The sequence below is a fragment of the Brachyhypopomus gauderio genome, chromosome 17 (genome assembly GCF_052324685.1).
Source record: "Brachyhypopomus gauderio isolate BG-103 chromosome 17, BGAUD_0.2, whole genome shotgun sequence".
Lineage (NCBI taxonomy): Eukaryota > Metazoa > Chordata > Actinopteri > Gymnotiformes > Hypopomidae > Brachyhypopomus > Brachyhypopomus gauderio.
This window is the reverse complement of record NC_135227.1, coordinates 4560908-4568443: the sequence shown is the minus strand read 5'-3', so window position 1 is coordinate 4568443 and position 7536 is coordinate 4560908. Positions and strand designations below refer to the sequence as shown.

The window sequence follows — 7536 nt, the reverse complement described above, 5'->3', positions numbered from 1 at the left end:
AATTACCTTTCTCTTGTTGTGGGTGACATTCGAAAGCCACAAGCTCTTATATACCAGAAGCCATGGTAACCATCGTCTGTGACGTCATAATATAAATACATAATGCACTGGCAAACTGCATGCATTTGAGTACTTAGGGGCAGGTGCTATCCAAGGCTTATTTAGTTCAGGGCCACAATTTCGTTTGAATTATAGCCCTTTTTTTACACACCAAACCTTAGCATACCCGCACATTTCAAACAAAATAATATAAAATATATATTTTTTACTTTATTAAACATTTTACTTTAATATCTTACCTATGCCTCTGACTTGCTCACTACTAAGATTCAACTTTCAATGACAACAGTAATGAAGTAAATGCTGCATGATCCTAGTGCTAGATTTGTCGCTATTTGGATATTGGTTTTTTAACCGTTAAAAAGTGGGGGGGACATGACTTCGTCGCTACTTAAATATTTGGTTTTAACTGTAAAAACTGGGGGGGACCAAAACCGGCTTTTGAAAAAGTGGCCCCCCCCAAAACTACGTCCGTGTAACTAACGTCCTAACTAGCAAGAATGACCTGCTCCACAGTGCATAGGAATATAGGGGTATGTATACATTCGTTTTCATATATCTGTATACTTGAAATGCAATTTGGGCATTTGTTTGAGCCAATTATGCTCAAGATTTTCCTTATGACTTGTTGCTCTAATACAGACAGTGCTAAGATAAGCAGATGGGTTTTGAAAAGCATCTTCTTGAGTCCATCATAATGTGTGTTGTCCTGAGTCCATCATTATGTGTGTTGTCCTGAGTCCATCATTATGTGTGTTGTCCTGAGTCCATCATTATGTGTCGTCCTGAGTCCATCATTTGTGTCGTCCTGAGTCCATCATATGTGTCGTCCTGAGTCCATCATGTGTGTCATCCTGAGTCCATCATAATGCGTGTTGTCCTGAGTCCATCATAATGCGTGTTGTCCTGTGTCCATCATGTGTGTCGTCCTGAGTCCATCATGTGTGTCGTCCTGAGTCCATCATATGTGTCGTCCTGAGTCCATCATATGTGTCATCCTGAGTCCATCATAATGCGTGTTGTCCTCATGTGTGTCGTCCTGAGTCCATCATGTGTGTCGTCCTGAGTCCATCATAATGCGTGTTGTCCTGAGTCCATAATGCGTGTTGTCCTGAGTCCATCATGTGTGTCGTCCTGAGTCCATCATAATGTGTGTCGTCCTGAGTCCATCATTGAGTGTGTTGTCCTGAGTCCATCATAATGTGTGTCGTCCTGAGTCCATCATTGAGTGTGTTGTCCTGAGTCCATCATAATGTGTGTCGTCCTGAATCCATCATCACTTGTATTGACCTTGTGTTTATTGTTCTGCCAACAACAATAATAATGTTATAACATAAAACAAGATACCTTTTACTCATGATGTTGGTTATACTTCTTATTATATTGTATTTCCTTTTCAGCAACTACATTTACTGGTCAGGAACAACCAAATGGCTGCTGAAAAGTAAGTTTATATTTAAATTGTAAGTTTTATTGAAGCATTATATTGGAATTAAAACAATATTTACATTGTTTATAATTGTGACGTTCGGGCGCAGCCAGGGACGAGACACGGAATCCTTTTGAGGACACGTCACTTTAATCATCAACAAAGATGAAAGAACATGTAACACAACGTGTAGACTTTAGACAACGACGAGCACAGGACACTGCGCGAGCACGTGATTACGAGACAAGTCACAGGTGAGACTGATTATCACAAGACATAACCACAACCACGAAGATCCACAGACGCAGATGATGACACGTGGACAACGTGAACACACGCCCAAAAGGGAGGGGCCGGGGTCCTTAACGTGACAATAATTAGTTAGATTGAGTATAGTTTATTTGCATCAGTGTGATTGTTTTTCTCTTACTGTTCACTACAGATGGAGACATAAGCCAACCAGTCTTGTTGTATACAGTGACTCCCTAGCTCGGACAACACACATAATGATGGACTCCGGAAAACACACATTATGACGGACTTAGGACAACATACATTATGATGGACTCAACAAGATGCTTATCAAAGCTTTTTAAATGCTTATCTTAGAACTGTCTGTATTAGAGCAACAAGTCTTAAAGAAAATCTTGAGCATAATTGGCTCAAACAAATGCCCAAATTGCACAGTGTACAGTGTACATGTACAGTGTTCCCTCGTTTATCGCGAATGTTACGTTTCAGAACACTATTTTATGGCTTTATAAATCATGTGTTTACAATCTCATATAGGCAAGTAGCATCTCAGTCGGGCGATGCTGCTTCTCATTTGGTGTGTATTCATCCACTGAGTAAATATGCACCATTCACTGTAAATCGTAATATTTTATGTATTATAATATTCCTTTATTGTTCGAATTAATATTCTAAATATATTTTTATACATTTTTGTAATGTAAAAATTGTAAATGTAAACGCAAGAGATAAATAAAATTGTGCATACCTGAGGCTTTGGCAGAGGTCAGTTAGTTCATTTGAATTTCCTCAGAAAATTAAACGGGCTCATTTTGATGATGTCATAGACATTAAGTGCTTTTGATTGGCTGGTGTGTATGTTGGCCCTGGGACTTCATCAAAATTGTTGCCCTCAGGACACTTTTGACTTGGCAAAATCAGGAGGTGCGAGGGGGCACGACGTGCACAGATGGGGGTTGTACTCACAGCCCAACACCGTGCGGGACGCTTGGCATTTGCCAGAGAACACCAGGATTGGTCAAATTCGCCACTGGCGCCTTGTGCTCTTCACAGATGAAAGCAGGTTCACACTGAGCACGTGACAGACGTGACAGAGTCTGGAGACACCGTGGAGAGCGATCTGCTGCCTGCAACATCCTTCAGCATGACCGGTTTGGCAGTGGGTCAGTAATGGTGTGGGGTGGCATTTCTTTGGAGGGCCGCACAGCCCTCCATGTGCTCACCAGAGGTAGCCTGACTGCCATTAGGTACCGAGATGAGATCCTCAGACCCCTTGTGAGACCATATGCTGGTGCGGTTGGCCCTGGGTTCCTCCTAATGCAGGACAATGCTAGACCTCATGTGGCTGGAGTGTATCAGCAGTTCCTGCAAGATGAAGGCATTGAAGCTATGGACTGGCCCGCCCGTTCCCCAGACCTGAATCCGATTGAGCACATCTGGGACATCATGTCTCGCTCCATCCACCAATGTCACGTTGCACCACAGACTGTCCAAGAGTTGGCGGATGCTTTAGTCCAGGTCTGGGAGGAGATCCCTCAGGAGACCATCCGCCACCTCATCAGGAGCATGCCTAGGCGTTGTAGGGAGGTTATACAGACACATGGAGGCCACACACAATACCGAGCCCCATTTTGACTTGTTTTAAGGACATTACATCAAAGTTGGATCAGCCTGTAGTGTTTTTCCACTTTAATTTTGTGTGTGGCTCCAAATCCAGGCCTCCATTGGTTAATAAATTCGATTTCCATTGATGATTTTTGTGTAATTTTGTTGTCAGCACATTCAACTTTGTACAGAACAAAGTATTCATTCAGATCTAAGATGTGTTATTTGAGTGTTCCCTTTATTTTTTTGAGCAGTGTATATTGTGAAATGATAAACATTTGAACATAGCACTTTACATTAGAAAACAAATTCTACTTTGACAGATGCTGGTGCTGTTATAATACGGAGGCCCCCTGCCAGCCGCCTCCGTCAACAGTGGCAATATTTCATGGTGTCCTGTAGCTGTTGCGTTGTGTTCGTCCTTCAGGTAGGCAGGGCCTATTAGTATACCTGACATCTGAGGGTCGTTTGGCTGGTCGTTTTGGCGTATATATGTTTTGTCTTTGTACTACTGGTTGACTGCTGGTTATTGTATCCTTAATTTGGATTACTTCATGGGTTTTGAGTTTGAGCATTTTATCTATTAAATCTTCCCTTTTCCCTGAGACTGGCACGATCGCTTCCTTTTTTATTTGCACTCCTCACCCATCAGGTGATAAATATTAGAGCTTTTACTTTTACTTTCAGTACTTAAGTACATTTGAAGGCCAGTACTTTTATACCTTTACTCAAGTAGAAGACTAAAGGGAGGTCTTCTGCTTGTACATGGTTTGTGTACCTTGTCCACCACAGGTTTCTTTTATGTTTATTTTTAGTTTGTTTTTATTGTCAGTGGAGAAAATGCTTGACATTAAAGGTCAGAGTGTTTGTTAGGCAAGAACCTATGCTTTTAAAGAGCAGTGGGAAATATGTCCAAAAATATCTACTTGATAACCAGCACAAAACCTTGCCTTGCACTTAAGGAATTACCACTGAAAACATGCAGGCCCAGCTGAACAGGTGATCGACCAAGCAGGCATAGTGAGGAATATGGAGATGATCTCAGAGCTCGTCTACTCTCATCTCATAGGAGAAACATCAGCATTCAGTACAGGGGGGCCAGGAGCAGGACGTGTGCTGCAACAGTCTTTCCTACTGTTGCTTTATTCATATAGGTAATGTATTAATGTGTTTTTTTCTTTTTTCTTTCTTTTTATGAGAAACAGCAGCAAAAAGAGAATCATATGCAATATCATTACATTTGTATTCAGTATGTTCTGTATTCCATATTTATTCCTTTTGTTGTTATTGTATTTTAAACTAAACTTCCTAAGTGCTTCTGGGCTGTACATGTTTGTTAGCAAAATAGAAAGTATGAATGTGCTGAATGGTAAAACACACCAATTTTGAAAAAAAAAAAAAAGAAAACCAAAATAGAGACAAATATGAACCATGAGCAAACCTACACTAGCATCTCTGATCAAAATTCATTTTGCAACTGCACTAGCATCTCTGAACAAAATGATTTTTTAGTGTGTGCACATTTCCTGTTTTGCTTGTTTCCTGTTGAATCGTTAAGCCTAAAAAAGACTGCTGCCTCGTTCGGTAGATATTTCAGTGCTGATAATGCAAATGCATGACATCAGATCTGAGGGGTGGTTCTCTTAGTCGGTATGCTTTCACACAGTGAGGGGAAATGTGCAGAAATGTCTTTATTTTTTTAGGCCTTCAGACCAGGCTATGGGCTTGGTATGGTTTTTGTTCAGTATTGTGGAGTCATATAGCCAGAGTTGTGCTTATTTCATTCAATCATAAACAGCTTGCCTTGCCCTTCAGGCCTGTCTAAAGTCTTGGTGTGGTTTTTGTACAGCTGTGTGAGTGTTCTGGGGTACTGTGGGGCCTGGCTGCACAGTACCACACAGCAGACCCGGTCTCATTCACAGCAGACGACTCCAGGGTGGTTCTGAGCTTCTCAGGTCTCTTACAGTTAAACTGGCCCTCACTGACTGGATCCACTAACCCCACACTTAGAGAACTGAACATCAGTGTGAAGCCTGCTGTTGGAGTCCAGCGATACCAGTACAAATAAGGATAATCAGTACCGGTGATGAAACAGGAGACCTTCAGAGATGATCCAGCCGAAAGAACCAAATATTTTGGTTCCTGATGGACCTGTATGGGCTCGATACCTGTGATTAACAAAAACATCAGGTTAACCATCACCATTGAAACTGTTTCAACCTATGTGATGTTGGTCATGACATGATTAACTTACATGTAGTGGAAGGCCATCGTAGTGTCAAAAAGCAGATAATCAAACTCAAATGTTTCATTCTGAGTAGAAACACATGCAGCAGCAGAGGACTCGTGTTTAAAAAACTTACTCTGGGGGCGGGGCCTAAGGTCACTCATGCTGGTTCTTTAGCAAGACACCTGTCACAAAAAAACCCTCTAAAATGGATATGATTGTTTTTAAAATGCCTTGAAACATAACTTCAAAGGCATGCTTTTATGGCATTAAAAATATTAAGTAAAGTATATGTGTATATAATATACACAACATGATGATTTTTTTTTATTAATATATAGTGTTAAAAAATTAACTTGTTATGTTGACCTCTAAGTGTATACCTCAAGGGAATACTTCCAAACAAGGAAAATGTGCTAAAATGAAAAATGCATTTAGGAGTAAGTCTTTTTCTCATAAATATGATGTGCTAGATTCCTCTACTTTTCTGGAAATATGTGAAAGATTCAAAAACACACATTTTACAATATTGCCTATTGCTATATTTATTATGAGAAATACAATGGTTTACAGTCATTTACTGTAAGCAGCTTTGGGTTTTGTTTGGTTTATATATGTATTTTAGGGATGAACTTAAAATAAAGCAGCACAGCTTTTAGGCCACATATATTCTGTAATGCAGCTTTAATCATAATAACACAGTTAAGATTACATTAGTGCTTAGCATTAAAAAATATTGTATCAAATATAATACATTTTATTCAGCATGGTTCTGATGGCAAAATATTCAATATCCCAATATGAAATGTTCAAAATACTGAATGTAAAATAAAAAAACAAACACCAACTTGGAAAAAATCATTAGAGAGAAATGCAAGCTGAGCAAACCTGCACTACCCTCTCAGAGCAAATTTCATTCTCACTGTGTGTGCACGTTTCCTGTATTGCTGGTTTCCTGTTGAATCTCGACCTAAAAATGACTCTGCTGCCTGTGAATACATGATGCTGTAGATCATGGAGTCATACAGCCAGAGTTGTGCTTATTTAATTCAATCATAAACAGCTTGCCTTGCCCTTCAGGCCTGTCTAAAGTCTTGGTGTGGTTTTTGTACAGCTGTGTGAGTGTTCTGGGGTACTGTGGGGCCTGGTTGCACAGTACCACACGGCAGACCCAGTCGCATTCACAGCAGACGACTCCAGGATGGTTCTGAGCTTCTCAGGTTTCTTACAGTTAAACTGGCCCTCACTGACTGGATCTACTGACCCAACACTTACAGAAGTGAACACCAGTGTGAAGCCTGCTGTTGGAGTCCAGCGATATCAGTACAAGTTTGAATAATCAGTACCAGTGATGAAACAGGAGATCTCCAGGGTTGACCCAGAGGAAAGAACCAGATCTTCTGTATTCTGATGGACCTCTATAATCTGCATAACTGGGACAATTCAAATTAATTACATGTACATGTTAATTACAAATACAGTTTGCAGCTATGTGTTATTAACAATATTAACTTACATACTGTTGTAGAACACTGCAGTATCAAAATGCAGAAACTGAAATTCAAATGGATCATTTTGAATGGTTTTACACATAGTAGCTGTTGCTTCATGCTTAAATATCATTAAGCCTAGCATGCCATTGTGGGGCGTTGCATTGTGGGCTGTCAGTCAGACATTTAGCACTACTAACTCTGACTGAATATCTATGCACTATGGCAGCTAGTGGAGTGCGTGCATTGTATATATTGTTAAACATTGTATTAAAATAAGAAGATAAGACTCTTACTTTATTATGTCCTTCATTTAATCATTGCGCTGTTTCCCAAGCATGTTTCTTGCTCATTTCCTGTGTGAACAGCTCCCCCGAGTGGTGACAAGTGGCCATAAACTGAACATTTAGTCTTGGAACTTTTACAGTGAAATTATGGCTTCTGGATTAAATTCCCAATCCTTAAAATTGCCA

General features: G+C 40.2%; 1 long non-coding RNA gene across 1 annotated transcript; it reads right to left on the bottom strand.

Annotated features, from left to right (window-relative positions):
* Positions 1 to 6917: 6917 nt before the first annotated feature.
* LOC143480677 (uncharacterized) lies at positions 6918 to 7407 on the bottom strand. The gene is made up of 3 exons (XR_013121866.1): positions 7360 to 7407; positions 7090 to 7127; positions 6918 to 7006 (listed from the first exon to the last, which is right to left on the bottom strand). It is a non-coding gene; the product is annotated as an uncharacterized LOC143480677 (long non-coding RNA).
* Between the last annotated feature and the right edge of the window lie 129 nt (positions 7408 to 7536).